The sequence below is a fragment of the Danio rerio genome, chromosome 18, assembly GCF_052040795.2.
Source record: "Danio rerio strain M-AB ecotype USA chromosome 18, GRCz13ab, whole genome shotgun sequence".
NCBI classification, from domain to species: Eukaryota; Metazoa; Chordata; class Actinopteri; order Cypriniformes; family Danionidae; genus Danio; species Danio rerio.
This window is the reverse complement of record NC_141038.1, coordinates 27,491,513-27,512,222: the sequence shown is the minus strand read 5'-3', so window position 1 is coordinate 27,512,222 and position 20,710 is coordinate 27,491,513. Positions and strand designations below refer to the sequence as shown.

Sequence of the window (20,710 nt, the reverse complement as noted above, 5' to 3'; positions counted from 1 at the left end):
GGTGGAGTCTATGGACAACTGTGACATCATATGCCACCATACTTACAAATGAGTCGTTTTTACAGCTTGATTGAATAAATACTCTGTTTTATGATGATGAGAACATTCTAAGAGTTTGCTAGATGATTTAATAGAACAAAGACCACTTCTATATATATATCAAAATATCAATTCAACTTTGATTTCGCTTGTCATGACCCTTTAACAACAGCATCAAACAGCCATATTTAAACATGCTTATTCAGCAAATTTCATTCTGAAGCTGTAATCAATTTTGTGCTCCACACAACATAAGCCAAGCATCTTTATTTGTCTCATTCTCATAATCCTGATCAGAAGGAGCTTTGCCGTCACCTCCTGTGGTGTTGGCTCTATGTCAGGTTCTGTATGAAGGAACAATTGTTGATTCTGATTTAGAGAAGAGAAAAGATCTTCACAATCTTTGCCTAAAACCTGTGCACTAATTTGTGCTATTCTGAGCATGAGAATGTGCTTGAGAAAGCAGAATTCTTTGAAATCAGTGGCATTTGCAGTTTCACAATTTAGAGCACACTGAGGATGATTGCAATACCCATTGAAATCTATAGAGGTCAGAATTACTATTTGTGCCTGATAAGAAAATTGTTGTGGAATTTGTCCCTTTGGATCACATTTTCCGACTTAATGCCTACTTTAAAGAGGCTGTTAAGCTAAAGTACTTTTTTTACCATTTAATCCTGTGTGACTTATAGTAAAGTGCCTAAATGAGTGGATAACAAAAGAAGACATTTAGAAAAATGTTTCAACTCGCATTACTAATTCAGTAGATTGCAATATCTTCTTTATATACTGTGAAACCCAGCATTCAACTTTAACTCAAATTTTACTCAAAGTTAATTCTATTCATTTGATAAGAGTTTTAAACTCAATGTAGAAGGTAATGAGTTAATTAAAAAAAAAAACTCATTACTTTAACCTAAATGGAGTAAGTTCACAGTACTCATAATGATTAGTTCAAATGGTTTGTTGCAATCGGTGTCCTCAAATGGTTTGAGTTGCCATAACTTATTGGATATTACAGTGCTCAGTTGGTTTGAGTTCTCTTCATTTGTTGCGTTTTACTAAGCTTAAATTCCTTCGTTTACTCAAATAGATAAAGCTCACTGTACTCATTAGGATTAATTTTTGAACTTAAATGGTTTGTTGCAGTGGGTTTCCTTAAATGGTTAAAGTTGCCTTAACTTTTTGGGTTGCACAGTGTAGGCACTAAGGACAAAGATATAGTTTGGCATTATTTACAGTTTAAAAAAGGCATTTTAAATGCAAAGAACAAAAAACTGGAAAACAGGAAAGATAGGAAAAAATTGAGAAAGAAATTAAAACAGGAAGAAATTTCCAAACACACACACACACACACACACACACACACACACACACACACACACACACACACACACACACACACACACACACACACACACACATATATATATATGTGTGTGTGTGTGTGTGTGTGTGTGTGTGTGTGTGTGTGTGTATTTGGAAATTTCTTCCTGTTGTCATTTCTTTTGCATTACAAATACACATAAACCGGCATGATAATGGCGTGAGAACTGTATGTATAAATATGTACGTATATATATATATATATATATATATATATATATATATATATATATATATATATATATATATATATATATATAGTTCTCACGCTGTTATCATGCCGGTTTATGTGTATTTGTAATGCAAAAGAAATGACAACAGGAAGAAATTTCCAAATACACACACACACACACGCACACACACACACACACACACACATATATATATATGTGTGTGTGTGTGTGTGTGTGTGTGTGTGTGTGTGTGTGTGTATTTGGAAATTTCTTCCTGTTGTCATTTCTTTTGCATTACAAATACACATAAACCGGCATGTTAATGACGTGAGAACTGTATGTATAAATATGTACGTATATATATATATATATATATATATATATATATATATATATATATATATATATATATATATATATATATATATATATATAGTTCTCACGCTGTTATCATGCCGGTTTATGTGTATTTGTAATACAATCTTGTCTTTTAATACAAGCAGTCAGCAATATGAACTTTACCTTTAATTTTACCTGCTCAAAGTAAACACTCATGCGCAGAACAACATGAGCATTTAAAGCAAATAAACAAACTTAAATATTATCCCGCTTGCTTTTGGAGCATTGTTGTGTGAGTTGTTAAGTGCATATGATTGGTTACATGCTCAACAGAAAGTGCTGCAATTGGCTCTAATGCTCTGGCGGTGTTCACCGGTGAGTGACACTGATAAACGGCAGCGGCGATCACAGCTGATCCATGATAGACACAGAGAAGGAAATTCGCCCTGCAGACAAGCACCCGTGTCTGCATCCACAAGTATTGCAACAATAGCCAAGAAGAGAGGAAGGTCCATAGTGAGAGAGAGGAAGAGAAATAGAGTTTACTTTCATTTTCTCCATGGGAGTGAAATAGGAGCTTCTGCTGTAACCTCATTGTCAGTGAATGACTGTCCAGCAAACACACACAGTGAATGCATTTTGCATGCAGTTTTTTGCGTGTTAATTACTTGCGTTCGCCTCCCTCGCCATAGTATTTTACCGTGACATGAAATAAATGATGTCAGTACATAATAACTGGTTATGATCTGTTACTGAACCAAAATCCAATTACCCGTGTCTGCTTCGTGTGCACTGAAGAAACAATTAATTTTGACACCCCTAATATATATATATATATATAATATTATATAGGACTTTCAGTGAACAATCATTTCTTTTTGTCTGGTCTATTTCAAAGTGAACCAATCCCTTCACGCAGGTAAACGGGAACATCACCTGTGCGCCTGAATGATTATGCTCTCATTCGGTATTCACCTGCTACTTTTTTTTGTCAGTCGTGCTGCTTCTTGATTTTAAGATCACATTTGTACGTATAATGGGCCATGCTTATTGTCGAAACCTGCTTTTAAGAAAGCTACAATTTAAAAAATATTTTCAACCAGCTAAAATGGCTAGTGGGAGTGACTGTCTAACACACCACAGCCAAAATCTACTCACATTTGGCAGGTTGGCGGGTATTGTTGTCAAGACCTGAATATAACCTAGAGGTTTTGAAAATTTTAAGATATAAAACTTTGATTAATTATTATTATTTTGGGGCTTCACTGTGATCATAATATATAATAAAAAATAAGGTCAAAATAGTTTCTTTTTTGTTCCCCAAACAAGATATACAGACTTGATATAAGAATAAGTACATTTTTAAAATCTTCATTTGTGGGTGAACTGTCCCTGTAAATATGTCACTTCTGAATCATCTAAACAACTCTAATCTGCGCTCCAATTTAGAGGATTACACACCCCCTATAGAGAGATTAACAGAGCTGAAAACTTTTGAGCCATTGCTTCCCCTTGCTGGATACACATGAAGCCCTGGGAGTTTAACTTCAGATGACAAATGAGACAGAGGGAACACGGCAAAGCTGTCGGTAAGATGTTCACGCCACATCAGTCAACCTAGAGGTTCAGAGGGGAGAAATAAGACATTGGGTTGATCTGTATGGTGGAGCGCATGCAAAGTTTGAGGGAAGAAGACCAAAGTTTGTATTCTGATTGAGCTTCTGCATCCCAAGTCAGTTCAGGACATGTTTACATACTCAGTGAGGCTTTACGTGCATGAGTGTAAACAAAGTAGATTCACTGAGTGTGTGTGTCATACAGGATATTTTGTCCGTGTTTATTTACACAAAATGATTGAGAAAAAATTATTCAAGAAATTAAACTGACAGCTAAATGGAAAGAAAAAAAATGGATGGGAATTTTTAATTATGATAATGTATAATTTAACTGGTTAAATGCATCTTGACTGAGAAGACTTAGATTTAAGATGTTGTTTTTTCTTTGTTTTCTGAAATTACATTATGAAAGATTTTATTCTGGCACATTGTACACTCTAAAAATATGTATACATATTTTAAACGGTGACTTTCATAACAATGCTATTTTCTTTGGTTCTAAATGGTTCTTCCAGAGTTCTAATAATATTTTTCAGATTGGGAAGTAGAGCTGTAGAGTTAGGACACAAATTGCTATGAGAGTCACTTCATAGGTTTCTCACTATTTCAATTAAACTATAGAAATATTTATAGCAAGGGTGCCCAAACTTTTTCTTATGAAGGGCCAAATACCAAAATTGATTGAGGCTAGTAGGCCGAAAGTAAATATAGTTGCCATTGGTAATTTACTAATTTATTTAATAATATATAAACAAGCACACTGAAAGTTTACATTAAACCAAATTATAAATGGCAATCTCTTTTAAAGGCATTCACCCTAACCCTCTGCATTCTTCTCACTCTCTTCTCAGATGGGATGCTGGGCCAAATCAAAGGTTACAATGGGCTAACTTTGGCCTGCAGGCCCTACTTTGGGCATCTCTTGTTTATATTGTATAAATACTATTGTCAAATACAGCGGAAATTTAAAGACCTTTATGACAAACTGCAACAATGAAAATCAGTTTCACTCTAAATAATTAAGACTTAAAAATTCCAATATTTTAGTCTAAACTGAAATAATAATAATACTGCTACTACTACTAATAATAGTATTTATTTATTTTTTACTTATTTGCGCTCTCACTTAATTACTTACCTATAATTAAAAAGTAGGTCATTTATTAAATAGCCAAAATATTGATTTAACCAGGTTGTATTCTGTTTAAAAAAGTGCAAATCATTTTTCATAATGTTTATGTATAATTTGCTGCATAGTGTCTTATTGAATAAAAAAATAAAAATGTGTTTTATTGTAAATATTGTAAAAATAATGTTTAAGCTTGAAGCTAAAGCTTTATTAATTCAATGGTTATACACCAGTTTGATAGACAAATGGTAGTAAATATAAAAAATAAAAATAAATCCATGCATGCATCCATATATGGGGAACATAAAATAGATTTCATTAAAAACCTAAATTAAACCCTAAATTAAATGTTAAGCTTACTCTGTGTAGCTTAATTACAAACATGTTTATAATTATAGAACAATTATAATTTTATAAAGTAGATCTGTTTAGAGTTAAAGAAAGTTATATTTACATGTATTCTCAAGGTTTAACAAACACGTGCAAAGCATTTCCTTCCACATTTATGGTAAATTAATATTAATAATAAAAAAAATAAACAAAAAAATATTTCATAACATTAAAGTATCTTTGGCAAATGTTATGCTTTCTTATATAAAATTTATATTCACCCAAAAAATACACATTTACTCCCCTTAAAATGTATTCCACATTTGCTTAACTTTTGAACACAAAAGAAGATTGCCGAAAACAATTCTGAATGCCATTGACATCCCTGGGACAATAAAAACGAAATTCTATGGATGTCAATGGCTACCAGTTTCCAACATTCTTCAACATATCTTCTTTTGTGCTCAACAGAAGAAAGGAACTCAAACTGCTCTGGAAGTGGACGGTTTCAAAGGTTTTTTTTTTCTTCCTCTTTGCAGGTCAAAACGTTCAGTTGTTTTCAAATGGCATGCGTAATGGTAGACAGGGTGTAAAAGGGTGGGCAGGAGGTGGAGTCTCAGTCGGCATCTGGCGTCTGTAAGTAAGAGGCTGATAAGTGGCTCAGCTCTGCTCCCCGGCTCTCATAACATGCTTGTGTCTGCATTTGGCTCGTCCCCGTCTCTTAATGATGGCATCCCGAAGCCTGACACCCCAAACCTACCATTCCATCTGCCTGCTTAGCATTTCCCCTCAATACATAATTAGCAGCACTATTTCAGTCACAGGGATTCCCAACTGTGACTGTTCCTCTATTGCTCTCTATAGTTCTCTTCCCTCGTTAACTACACCATGATTAGATGATTTGTCACTTCGTGGACTATTCGATTTAAGCGTTTAAGTGACATTTTACAGACATCTTTTAATACTGATGTGAGTCTTTTCTCTCTCATGCTCTTTAGCCTGTGATTGGAAATTCTGTTTGAGAAAGGCTTTGTGATGCTTTATAATGTTAATGTCAGTGAATACTGTCTCTCACATGTGCTGGAGGTGATTGTCACTCAACCAGAACTAGTTTATTCACTGAGGGTTCTGTAACATGGATCTGTTGAAGTTTTGGGGTATTCAGTGTTAAATTATGACCTTTTTGAACTATACTAAGTAGTGTAAGTGTCTTAAACATTAATTATACTAAAATAGAGGTATGTTGAGTGGAATTGTGTTTTTTTAATGTATGAAAACAGGACATTATTATGTTTTATTATTATGCAGGAAATAATTTCAACCTCTGCATAAACAGATGAGCATTATACAGTTTATTTGCATTCTTTAACTCCAGAGCTTTAACATTAAGAGCTGTGTGATGAAACATGCATTATATTCAGCAGTTTACATATGTTTGTTGCCTCAATTTAAACATATGCAGCAAATTTCACAATATACGTTACACTAACTGCCTAGAGTCAGTTTCATTCTAATTGTTCTGTTTTTCACTGGGATTTTACACTCACAGGATTTACATGAAAACAAGGAAACAATCGATTATTGATTTGTAGGATTCTGAAACATCATATATTTTACACGAATAACCCAAAAGTCGTAACTTTACAAGTCTTTTATATTTATATTCTAAATTTCAAGAGTTTTCAGTTTCAGTTTGAAATAGCCGAGCTCGGGGCACAAAGTACCATGGGGTAAAATGTTAAACAGAGTTTTAAGGTATTTGCTCAGGATTACCCATGGGATGCTTCTGAGGTTTTTTACCACAGCTTCGGCAGACGTCTACCTGCCAATTATTGAAAAAGTTTGGTGAAATTTGGATGAGAAACACAGGAGAAACCATTTGTGCAGCATTTGTATTTCTTATTATACATTATATTTTTTATTTAAAAAAATCTATGAAAGTATGTACGTAAAATCTTATATTGTTGTGATTAACGTCTTCTAGGCTAAAAGATGGAACCATTTTGAAAGATGTAAAAACATACAGTGACTGCAAGCCAGTTTTGAGGAAAACACACCACAGTGGGGTTAGTTGTAATGTAGTGTAAGGTTTAACGTGGTGTAAATAAGCCACACACTGTTGGACACCAATTAAACTGACAAAATAAAATTTTAATGTAATGTTAAGAATTTTTTCTTTTTAATAGAAAGAAAATATTTTATTGCTAATAATGCAAATAAATCCATTAACTGAGCAATAAATGCAAAAACTGAGCTCTGTGAAAAGTTTTGTATGTAGGCCTACAGTGAAAAATGTAATATTAGAGACCTAGCTGTGGCGAGTCGGTAATAGTGTCTAAAATGAAACAAAACAATAAACACATTTATCCCAGTCACAGCATTGTATTAGATTTTATCAAATATGAACAAAACATGAAGAAACAGCCACCCGCGGCATTGAGTCCTCCGCCTTCAGAATTGGCCACTACTGAGAACGAAGCTCATAGAATTTTCCCCGAGTGCTGCGGCTAACCGCAATAGTCATAGCATTGTGTCCCTGAGACAGAATTTCTAAAGGCCTCATCTGTATAATAATGCAAATAAACCTTAATATGTTTATTCAATAGATAAATAATTAAACGGTGTGCTATGTAGAATAAAAAAAATGGAAATAAGTACTGAGAAAATATACTATTTAAAGTAAACTTGATTTGAAATAATTGTGTGAAATCTGACTTTATAAGCATGTGTTACAGCTAACCCTGTGTTTGCTACAACTTTTCCCGCACATTGGTTAAATAGTAGCATTTTTACTCCTGACACTTTGGCCAATACTGCACTGAAACCATAAGTCCAGCGACTATACTTTCAGGGCTCATTTGTAGGAGAGGCTTGTGTGTTGTTGGTAAAAAAAATATGGTTTGTCTAACCCCATTACTTTACTCCATTATTTGGCCAAAATCAAAAAGTGTTACTTTGTGCCCTGCTCTTCTCTACCTTTTGAATTTGAAACACTCCCTGCATCCTGCTTTTGTTTAGTATTCATTTATGATAAATGCTTTCAGCTGTCTATGTTAATCATTAATACTGTTGAAAACTGAAACTGAACTTCAAGTAGCTACTAATACTGAAACTAAAGGTTAGTCAGAAGAAGTCTTGTGATTTCTTCATAGTCTCAGTAATGATTATCAAGGCTGTCTCTCTCTCTTTCTCCCTCTCTCTTTGCTTCTCTTACGATCTAAGGGGAGGAGCAGTGATTAAGCCAGAAGGAGGCTTTACTCCAGCAGCGTGTCAGATACACACAGTCACAGCAGCACACAGAGCACGAGCGTGAGCTTCGTACTACCAACCTCACATTCAGACCAACATACAGCTGATACTGGCCGTCTCATAAGCTGGATCTATTGACAGAACTCTGATTTCCTTTGGGATTCCCTTCTGCTTTCCCCCCCATGAGGAACCAGCTGGAAATCTATCCTAAAGAGAGTAAGTACTCAGGACTACTTGCACCAGTACCTTTAACTGGTCGCTGTTAATGATTGATTCACGTCTGCGGGAGTGTTTGGTTAGTGTGCAAATGAAAGGGTTTTATTGCGCTCCTGTTAGACGCTTTGGGCAAGTGGCGAGCCAGCATGGGGGGTTTGTTATTTGTTATTGCAAGGGGCTGCTGTGACGGGACGGATCAAGGGGGAGGAAGACAATCCCTCTACTGTAAGACCTTATCTGCAAGGTGATAGCCGGTTGTAACGGATCACGGGACAGGGAGTTCAGCCTGCTTCTGTTTGTGTGCTCGCCTCAAGTGCCTCGGTTTGTTTGGGTTTGGTTTCAAATGATCAGTTTTGTAGGGTGTGTTGGAGTTTGGGTTGGCCGGTGTGTGTGAGCTCTTTGGCAGCTGAGTTGAAGAAGCTTTAAGCTGTGTGTGTGTGTTGATCTGTGGAGTTAGTATCTTCTTTTTTCCATCAGACTGTAGTATGTGTATGTGGCAGACAGAAGCGGTGGTGTCAGCGTGGAGGAACTTTCCATGAACTCGGGACAGAGCTTTGTGAGTGGAGGGAAAATTTGGAGAGGGAGAAGTGTGAGGATCTCTTTTAGGAGTTGGGGGGGGGGGGGGTGGAGGGGGGGGTGGGGGGTGTCTTTCGAGATCTGTGAATGGTTCAAGGGCTTGTAGGAGAGTAAGTACTACAGATCTTTGTCAGGAATATTTGTCAAATTTGTACTTCTGGTTTTTTAGTCATTCATGAAGTAGTGACCGTTAATGCATTGCTCACAGCCTCCCACAGACATAAATATGATTCCATATCAATGAAATGGGTTACTTCTTGACAGGTGGGTTGGTTTTCACTTTGAACAATATTTTTGATGGAATATTAATTTGAATTACATGGGTTAACTGTAAAAAGAGTCATCTTAAGATTAAATTACATCAAAATTTATAATTGGAATAATGATTTATATAATCATATAAAAACTGCAATGAGAGATAGATGACACCAAAATGTAACTCATTATAAGCATTTTTATGAACCTTTAGTTCATCTGTTTGACACAAGATAACATGTTTTAAATGTCAAGAGTATTTTATGGATTTGATTGATTCCTGTCAGCCCAATCATGATATATTGATCCCTGTTGACTTTTTTACATGGATGGAAGCTGTCAAAACATTCTTCAAAGTGTCTTCTTTTGTGTTCTACAGAATACATACACAGCCTCCTACAGAAATAAATATAAGATCTTATCTGAAGAAATATTTTAGTTGGTGGGTTGTTTTTTTTTGTAAATATGTTTTGAATGGAATACCCTGTAAAACCCAAAAAGTTAAGGTAAATCAAACCATTTAAGTTCAGAAACTAACCCTAATGATTACTGTGAACTTAATTCATTTGAGCAAATGAAGTAATTTGAGCACAGTAAAGCCCGATAAATGAAGAGAATTCAAACCAACTGAATAAAACCCAATAAGTTAAGGCAACTCAAACTGTTTGAGGAAACCGATTGCTATAAACCCTTTGAGTAAAAAAAAAACCTAATCTATATGAGCACTGTGAACTTACTCCATTTAAGTTGAAGTAATGATATATTTAATTAACTCATTGCCTTCAACGAGTTCAAAACTCTTTTCAAATGAGTAGAGTTAACTTTCAGAAAAATTTGAGTTATCTATACTCATTTCATTTGATAAAGTTGACTGTTGGGTTGAATAAATGAAAAACCCTCCCACAAGACAGCATAAAATATGAAATTATTTTATTTTTATTAATTGTTTTAGATTCTTTACACATGGGTGGTTTTTTTTTTTGTGATTTCAATCCATATAAAATTTTTTCTCATTCAAAGCACAAGACTTACAGTAAAGCAACCGATCACAGTTTGTTCTCTTCAGCGTCTTGTTTAGGGGTATGAAAAGGTAACATCAATGCCACTACATCAATACAATAACAGACTGACCTTGTGAAACTGGAAAATCTATACCAAAACTACATGTTTTTTTAAACCCAACCTTTAGTGGACAGCTTTTTTCTTCTGTATGATAAGGTTTTGCATCATGATGATTTAACTTTCAAGACATGCAACACACGTCTCACTGAAATCTTGTAGACTTCCTGTAGAATTCATCCAGTTTGACCAATAATGAACAATTTTCTTCAAAATAGCTTCTTTTGTGTTCCACAGAAGGACAAACGTCATACAGGTTTATAGCAGGTTTTGTCCTTTCACCATTGATAGTAAGGTTGTCATACATGACTGTATTTGTATTCGCATGAGCGTGTGCAATCAGAGCAGATCTGCACTTTAAATTCATGTCCATTGAGAGCTTTCTTTTCTTTTTAGCCAGCAGCTTGTTGGACAGCTGCATGCTGTAGATAACCACTCCAGTCGGAGGATTGAAGGGAGCGGTAACAAACACAGCAATTTTAACCATCTTCAAAGAGCTGAACCTTCATGCCGTTTACACTGTAGACCTACTTCTCTGTGAAGACATTGAGGGAATGATAATTTTCAGAAAAGTTTTCGGAAAAGTTTGAAGCATTACAAGAATCGTTGAGGTAGAAAAGATGACCTAAAGATCATCAGAGTGAGAGCGATGATTGTGCAGTGTTTTTCTTTGGTCTGATCCATAAAGACAGCAGCTGGCAATAGTATTCTGGCTACAGGAGCCTTGACAATGGTCGGCCTGTGTGAGGCTGTCAGAAAGAGTTTGGCTAGTTGGTAAAATCCAGTGCCTGTTATTTCAATAGTGCACAGCCTGTCTGCAGCTTCTATACGAGTACAGCACCATAAACTAACATATAAGTGCATTTGAATGAACAGCTGTATTGGTTACCTGACTCTGAAACATTTAGGACATTTGGGAGTTTAAAAACTTCTAAAGGAAGTTTTAACTGCTTTGCTGGTTTTACTTAGATGTCCAAGGATGATTTTAGATTTTAGGACTTTTTATATGCAAAGCTGGGTCAATTTTGACTTTGATCAACTTCACAAATACTGTACAATTAGATGATGATGATAATAATACCAATAATAATAATAATAATAATAATAATAATAATAATAATAATGATTGATTTTATTATTTAATTATTATTATTATTATTATTGTTATTATTATTATTATTATATACAGTTGAAGTCAGATTTATTAGCCCCCCATTTTATTTTATTTTTTTTTTTTTTTTAGGATATTTCCCAAATTATGTTTAACAGAGCAGGGAAACTTTCACAGTATGTCTGATAATATTTTTTTCAGTCTTATTTGTTTTATTTCAACTAGAATATAAGCAGTTATTAATTTATTAAACACCATTTGAAGAAAAAAAATTATTAGCCCCTTTAAGCTATTTTATTTTCAATAGTCTAAAGAACAAACCATTATTATACAATAACTTGCCTAATTACCCTAACCTTAACCTAATTAATCCAGTTAAGCTTTTAAATGTCACTTTAAGCTGTATAGAAGTATCTTGAAAAATATCTAGTCAAATATTATTTACTGTCATCCTGGCAAAGAGAAAATAAATCAGTTATTATAAATGAGTTATTAAAACTATTATGATTAAAAATCTGTTGAAAAAAATCTTCTCTCCATTAAACAGAAATTGGGAAAAAAATAAACAGGGGGTCTAATAATTCAGGGGGACTAATAATTCTGACTTCAACTGTATATATATATATTTCCCAAATTATGTTTAGCAGAGCAAGTAAGGTGAATCAATGATACATGAGTGTTTTATGGCTGGGTGTAAAATAAGCATCTCCGTCTTTTCAAGCAATACAGGATTTGAATGTTTCTGGAATTCAACGTGTAATATTTATTTGGGAAAAACTGTTTTATAATAATTCTTTGTGTCCATATAGACATGTGATGCAAAAATGGGTGAGCTTTGTCCTAAAATTGTACAAATGAGGGCTTGAGATGAATAAAAACATTTAAAAAAAAAAAGAAGAAGAAATGACACAGAAACAAGAAGTTGCATGCTGACTTTGTGGCAGCAACCTGTTACATATTAGGACAAGAGTAAAAACAGCACAGATTCCAACCATATCTCTTCATAGTATCTTTACCGAATATAAAGCACCCCATTCTACGGCCTCCACTCACCACCTGTTTCCCATCCCAGTCATCAGATCCCAAGGCTATTTTCCAGCTTTAGCTTTGATTCCTCCTTGGCTAGCTACTTTATACCTGCCTCTGCATGTGTGTATGTGTCTAAGAGACTTTTTATTTTCTTTAAATTGGACGAATTAAAAAACTGGGTCAGTTATCGACTCTGGTTGTAGAATCAAGGAATGTAAATAAGCACTAGTTGTATTTGCTCCTAGATTATTCTGGCAAGAGCTCAAACTCTGCAGAGTGTTGCAACACACTCTTGAGGCACAAACAAGAAAACAGACAAGCACAAACTCTTTTTCCATGTCATTACCTTTGACAGTTTATTCGACACTCCCCAACATTCTCCTCCCAAATAAACATTGGATGTTCTTTGAATAAATTTCTTTCTGCGATGCTTAAAACTGTGTAATGACAATTCCCAAACAGAGCGGTATATTGTCCCAGCACCTCTGAAAATATCATTAACCAATATTAATTAGCTGGTATTAGTTGGTCTCCCAACCTGTTCTGAAATAAAAAATAATGCAATGTAATGTGTGTGCCAATTTGGTGGATGGAGATGATTGGGAGGCTCTACCGGTTAAGGGTCAAGACACTGGGGTTACACCCCTTCTCTTTATGAGAAGTGCCATGGGATTTTTAAGGACCACAGAGAGTAAGGACCTGTTTAATGTCTCATTCGAAAGGCGGCGCTTACAGGCAGTATAGTGTCCCCTTCAATTTACTTGGGCATTAGAACACAGACCACAGGTTGAGAACCCCCTGCTGGCCTCACCAACACCACTTCCAACAGCAACCTAGTTTTCCCATGTGGTCTCCGATCCAGGTACTGATCCTGCTTAGCTTCAGTGAGTACCGATCTTGGAGCTGCAGGGTGATATGACTGTGGCTTAAAATAATAATAATAATAATAATAATAATAATAATAATACATTTTCAGTTTTAGTGTAAACAGGTTTGACAGAATTTCCAAACATGATTTGATCACTTAACAACAACTTGACCATAGGCTAAGAAACCATCTTTAATAGGATGTAACCAGCTTAATCTTGTTAACAGATCTTAGTTCATCCCATAGCCTGGCAAAGCTGGTCTGTTTACTGATGTAATGCAGTTTTCATATGGTCATGCTGGGATAATAGGACAAAAAAGCCTAAATCAGGGAACTTCGGTTTAACACTACTCATTTTGTCCATTTTTACATTTAGTAATTTAATAGCCTTGTTAAAATAAAACCATTACATCTATAGAATCCTGCATATTTCATTCTAGCATTTTTAATATATTAAAACTATGCATTTCGGCATCTGCTATTTTTTCCTGTGCCTTTAAAAATGTGTGCCTCTGTTGCCTAGCAACTTTCTGCTAACGAAACATTACTTTCTGATATCAAAAAACTTTAGAAATGTCTTTCAAAAAATTAATTTAGTAAGGTCCACACCCTCAAGGCGGTCTAGTAACTCGTACACAATTATACGCTATATAACAAAAGAAGTGGTATTTTTGGGGTAAAGACATCATGTAAAATATGATGACAGACATGGTTTAATTTTAAAATCTCAATAGAAGTCTCAAATGTAAATATGAAATGACAACAAATCAATTTGGTACAGTATTACATACTGGTCAAAAGTTTGGGGTCAGTAAGATTTTAAACATGTTTTAAAATAAGCTTCTCCTGCTCACCACGGCTGCATTTATTTAATCAAAAATACAGTACAAATTGTAAAATTGTGAAATGTTATTGCACTATAAAATAACTGCTCAAAAGTAGTTTTTAATTTAATTTAAACACTTATTCCAGTGATTTTAAAGATGATTTTTCTGCTTCATCACTCCAGTCTTCAGTCACATGATCCTTTAGAAATGACTCTAATATTAGTTATTATTATTATTATTATTATTATTATTATTATTATAGTTATTATTTTTAATATTATTATTATTTTTAATGGTAATAGTAATAAAAGCAATAATGACTGGAGTAATAATTTCATTTGAAACTACAATAAGAAAGCAGGTATTTTAATAAATATTTAACTATTTAAAAAAAATATATATTTACATTTAATAAATGCTGCCTTGATGAACAGAATAATTTTCTTAAAAATCCGGTAGTGTATGTGAACGATCATTCTTGTAATTAATTAGTATATTTCTGGTAGTTTCAGTGTTAAATATACTCCTGTTAACTGCAAAAAGAAGCAGTATTTTTTAGCATGTTTAATCATTTCCTTTTTAGTGCGTGCTGGTCTGTTGGTTTTAGATGAGTTTTGGAAGCTTTTCAAGGCCGTGACACAATAAGTTGACAGTTGGCCACTGGACAGTATCAGGCCATCGATGAGCATCAGGCTAGTGTGACAGAGAGCACACATTGGCTGTTCAGCTATGAGTGCAAGAACATTCATTCATTCATTTTCCTTCTACTTAGTCTCTTATTTATCAGGGGTTGCAACAGCGGAATGAACCACAATCTATTCCAGCGTATGTTTTACTCAGTGAATGTACTTCCAGCCACAACCCAGTACTGGAAAACACCCATGCTCTCTCACATTCACACACATTATGGCCAATGTCATCTATAGCGCATGTCTTTCGACTGTGGGGGAAACCGGAGCAAAGCATGCAAACTCCTCACAGCGGGGACTCAAATCAGCAACCTTCTTGTTGTGAGGTGCCAGTGCTAACTACTGAGCCACTATGCTGCCCAGTGCAAGAACAGAAAATATACAATTTTTGCAAATGATCAAAATCCCTCTGCAGTGAGTAAGAAATGCTGTAAAAATAGAACTTAAACACTGCTTTGTTTACAGTTTCAGTTTCCCTTAGTGGAATGACTATACAGACTGCTGGGTATGGAAACATACATAAAGACGGGACCAGATGCAGCTGACGCGAAATGACAACACAGTGAGTTTTCATCACTAATAGTCCTTTGACGTCAGCTTGCTGTGTCTCAGGCTTTAGACTTAAGATCAGTTTCTTAAACCAACAAAGACCAGCAAACCAGCTTTAAGTGCTCCTCCAGGCTTGTTTAAGAGTGGCTTGGGTTACTTTGGTGCTATCAGAATGCACCTCCCCTTAAAAGAAATCAGGATAAAAGGGATGGATTACAAACCAGGTTTAATGAGAATGTCTCCTTGTGATCCAACTGACCAAATGTTAATACCACGTAAACTAGACCCAAGATACCATTCAACACCAGTTTAGACTGATTAATAAACTATTTCAGCTGAGATAACATGAATAACATACTGAAATAACTAATAAACACAGGACTTGTGGATGACAGTCAGTGGGAATGAGAGTCAGAGGCTCTGACAGGGTTCATGTAGTTAAATCTTGTAAAGCAAGCAGTACTCAAGGCCTGAGGGGAAAGCAGCCACTGTGTTTTTACTCACTGCTGGGAAGTCTTTAAACATGCGTCTTTAAGGGACGTCACAGGCCTCCCCTCAACGTTTCCCAGTCATACTCTCTCGCTCTCTCCCAGGGGCTTTACGTGGGAACAAGCTCTAAAGCTGGAAACAGACCAAAAGTAAGTATTTGCCTGCATGTCTCTGAGACCTTCTGTGGCTTTCGACCCTGATGAGAAAGAGCGAGAGCTGTGAAGAAACAAACAGAAACCCTGTCAGCAGAGGGGGCGTTTTGCACCATATAATATTTGACTTTGAAATATGCAGACTTTTGAAGTTTTAAAGACCCAGTGAAATTTAAATAAAGCTGTTTACATGTTAGTTGTAAGGATATCTATAAATAATGTACTCAAAATCAGTGGCAAAATTTGTATTTAGAGGATATAATCGTCCAAAGCTAGCCATTTGTCATTTATGCCTACACTCAAAAAAATTTTGTTTGCTATTTGTTTAATCTACTTATTTAAAATTAGCTGAAACAACAAAATTCTTGAGTTTTTTAACGAAAACTTAAGTTCTTTAAGTTTATTCCACTTGAATTTGTATTCATGCGGTACAGGTGAATTGGTTAGGCTAAATTGTCTGTTGTGTATGAGTGTAAATGAGTGTGTGCAGATGTTTTCCAGAGATGGGTTGCAGCTGGAAGGCCATCCGCTGCATAAAACATGTGCTGGAAAAGTTGCCTTTTCTCTCCGTTGTGGTGACCCCAGATTAATAAAGGGACAAAGCCGAAATGAAAATGAATGAATGAATAAATAATAATAATAATAATAATAACAACAATCTAAATATGTCAATCTAGGTAGCTTTATTCCTTTTTTTTTATGTCCCAATTTTGACAGGTATGCCTTCAAGACACTTCTCATTGGCTTTTCATTTGATGCGCAAGAGCTTAACCACTCTCACTGGCACAGCTTTGATGAAAACCAAACACTATTGGCTGTGTTTTGAAAAGGGGAGGAGCAACTCTATGTCCCACCCTGTCTTCATGTTTCAGATGAGATTACATCAAACATTTGAATATAAAATTCACGTTTCAAAGCACTTCACGGGACTTTTAAGTTTAAGCATGATTGACTTTTCCTACCTATTATAACCTATCTTAGTAAAAATGCTTCTCAAACATGATTGGATTGGTGATTTATGGTTGTTTGCTATTGGTTGATCGCATGTGATTGACTTATTGTTTCAACTACTGTGTACTGTAGTATTCATCATTTTATAGTGTTCATTGAAAAATAACATTGCTAACATTTGAAATATACACTCACCGGCCACTTTATTAGGTACACTGTCCAACTGCTTCTTAACACAAATTTCTAATCAGCCAATCACATGGCAGCAATTCAATGCATTAGGGCAGGGTTGTCAAACTCCATTCCTGGAGGGCCGAAGCCCTGCACAGTTTAGTTCCAACCCTGCTCCAACACACTTACCTGTATGTTTCAAACAAGCCTGAAGGACTCAATTAGTTTGATTAGGTGTGTTTAATTAGGGTTGGAACTAAACTGTGCAGAGCTGCAGCCCTTTTGGAACTGAATTTGACACCTGTGCATTAAGGCATGTAGACATGGTCAAGATGATCTGCTGCTGTTCAAACCAAGCATCAGAATGGGGAAGAAAAGTGATTTAAGTGACTTTGAATGTGGCATGGTTTTTGGTTGCCAGGCGGCTGGTCTGAGTATTTCAGAAACTGCTGATCAACTGGGATTTTCATTTCTGCTGCGACTTTCAGATGGTAAGGTCAGAGATTTTTGCAAGCGTGAATTCATCCTGCCTTGTATCAACAGTTCAGGCTTGTGTATTGGTGTGGGGGATATTTTCTTGGCACACTTTGAGTCAATTAGTACCAATTTAGCATTGAGTTGATGCTACAGCTTACCTGAATATTGTTGCTGGCCATGTCCAACCCTTTATGACCACAGTGTACCCATTTTCTGATGGCTACTTCCTGCAGAATAACACACCATGTCATAAAGGAAGAATCATCTCAGGCTGGTTTCTTAAACATGACAATGAGTTCACTGTATTCAAATGGCCTCCACAGTCACCAGATCTAAATTCAATAGAGTGCCTTTGGAATGTGGTGGATTGGGAGATTGAAATCATGTCAATATGGACCAAAATCTCTGTGGAATATTTACAGTACCTTGTTGAATCCATGCCACGAATGATTAAAGCAGTTCCGAAACCAAAATAGGGGTCTAACTCGGTACTAAGGTGTACCTATTAAAGTGGCCGATGAGTGTATTTTATGAATATATTTATAATCAACACTGCTACACTTTGGGAGAAAATAATACAATTAATACAATTAAATAAATTAATACATAAAAGTTCAATTTACTTTCATTGTTAATGGTCATTCACTAGCACAGTTGAAGGGGCAAGTATGTGGGCTTTCTCAGTACACTGCCTGCTGCTGTCACACACACTTTGACACCTTCTGTCTTGCACCTGTTCCTCCTACATGTCTGCTTTTAATGTATAATGCAGGTCTATTTTAAACAGACCAGGACATTGAAGCATGTCCGTAACTCTTACGCCAATGAGAATGCGGTAAATGTGTGTGCGTGATTCATACTAGTTTGCATGTGCAGTTTAAATGCCATTCATTAGTTATCCCAGTTGACTAATGGACTTTAGCCTGATAGTAAGAACACACACAGGACACTGACACATACACTGACTGCCTGTGATTCGATATCTTCTTAGAACATTCCAGATTGTGGCCTTTACTCCACTAATGGCTCTTTTCCCTGACCATGCAAGAGATTCACACCACATTTGCTCTCCTCTTTTTCAGCGGGCCACTCTTAATGCCACACAACTTTTTTTTGTCCCTCTGATACCTGATCTGAGCTGACGGGTTTATTTCCGAGATATTTAATGATTTAAAGGCACTGTAACCTTGTGTATGAGTGAAGTGAGGGCTGCTGGTCATGTGACAGTGAGAGGGAGTGAAGGGATGACTGGAGCTGTAGCTATATAAGAGTTATTGTAAGTTATTTTAGATAGAGCTAAAAATAGGTTTGAAATATACAAGCCTGTGTGTCCATGATGCTGAAAGTAGCATTTAAATACATTTGTAAATGCGTTGTGTAAGCTTTCCTAATACACTACCTTACAAAAATCTTGTCAACTATCCAAGTTTTAGGAACAGCAAATAATAACTTGACTTCTAGCTGATCATTTGGTATCAGAAGTGGCTTATCGAAAGGAAAAGGCCTCTAGATTACTCTTATTTTAATTGCACTTATCAAATAAAATATGATCATGCCTTGATTTTTAATTAATTAATTGGGACAGAAAGGTCACTAAGGCAAAAGTCTTGTCACTTAGCAGAAATAATGGACAGGTTAGAATATAAAGTCATGGTGACTTTAAAAAAGAATTAATATTGTGTATGACTCCCATGAGCTTGGACGGCTGCATCCATATATCTCTGCAATGACTGAAATAACTTATTAATAAAGTCATCTGGATTGGCAAAGAAAGTGTTTTTGCTGGACTCCCAGAGTTCATCAAGATTCGTTGCATTCATCTTCAATGCCTCCTTCTCTATCTTACCCCAGACATGCTCAATAATGTTTATGTTTGGTGACTTAGCTGGCCAATCTTGGAACACCTTGACCTTCTTTGCTTTCAGGAACTTTGTGGAAGCTGAAGTATAAAGGCTGAAAAAAATGTAACACGTGCGCATAGCGCAAGCTCTGTGATTGGTCGGTTTGGTATTGTTGACTTGTGTGGGTGGAGATGAGACCCGTGCAAGCGTGATGCAGTGGGTGTTTACAAGTGTGGAGTCCCGTGAAGGAGCTCCAGATGTTGTCTTTACCTTATGATTAAAGTTGTTGCTTGTCCGCCGATTCAAGCCTCTAAATGAGCGAGTTTGAGTTTGTACATCAAGGAAGCATTCAGAAAAAACAAAACACCAGAGAAGAAACTCGACACAGAGGAACATAAACACCTCACTGCCAGCAAGTGTTTTGAAAGTGTATTGCAGAGCAGCAGAAACAGCGCGCAGAAGTATAAATGCACGGCTAAGTGCAAGGCTTGAGCTATGGGTCACACCGATCACTCGATGCAGAAGTATAAACCAGGCTTGAGACGAAGCACTGTTCTGCTGAGGAATTTGCCCTCACCTGTGGTTTGTAATGTAATGGGCAGCACAGATGTCTTGATTCCTCAGGCTGTTGATGTTGCCATCCACTATGCAGATGTCTTGCACACCGTCATACTAAATGTAACTCCAAACCATGATTTTTCCTTTACCAAACTTGACTTATTTCTTGGAAAATCTTGGATCTATGTGGGTTCCAATAGGTCTTCTGCAGTATTTGTGATGATTGAGATGCAGTTCAACAGATGATTCATTTGAAAAATCTACCTTCTGCCACTTTTTCATATGATCAACTAGATGTCAAGTTGTTATTCGTTGCTCTTACAACTGAGATCAAAGACAAGACTTTTGCAGGTAGTGTTTTTGAAATTAAAGTGGAAAAAAAAATTGCAGTTAAAAAAGCATCTGATGCAGTAATAGCGATGTGGATACACAAAAAAATGACTTTTGCAGCTTGGTTAAACTACTTATTTAAAATGAGTCAAAACATTCATTCATGTTCCTTTGCTTAAAGCTGATTTATACTTCTTATTTTATGTTCAATCCACCTAAATTTGGAAAAACTATTACGTTA

The 20,710-nt window shown here is 35.8% G+C and overlaps 1 protein-coding gene and 1 long non-coding RNA gene across 3 annotated transcripts in view; one reads left to right on the top strand and one right to left on the bottom strand.

Annotated features, from left to right (window-relative positions):
* Positions 1–20,710, top strand: part of sema4ba (sema domain, immunoglobulin domain (Ig), transmembrane domain (TM) and short cytoplasmic domain, (semaphorin) 4Ba) — a 160,450-nt gene that overhangs the window by 18,616 nt on the left and 121,124 nt on the right. Inside the window, exon 1 of one of the 2 annotated variants that reach the window (XM_087292620.1) lies at positions 8,285–8,477. The exons of the other annotated variant lie outside the window; for it this stretch is intronic. The gene's annotated coding sequence lies outside the window, so the exon portion shown is untranslated. Of the gene's footprint in view, positions 1–8,284; positions 8,478–20,710 lie in introns of those variants that run through there. 2 annotated transcript variants of the gene reach the window in all.
* Positions 8,327–13,008, bottom strand: LOC147839748 (uncharacterized). Its single transcript, XR_015515007.1, has 2 exons — positions 12,144–13,008; positions 8,327–11,466 (listed from the first exon to the last, which is right to left on the bottom strand). It is a non-coding gene; the product is annotated as an uncharacterized LOC147839748 (long non-coding RNA).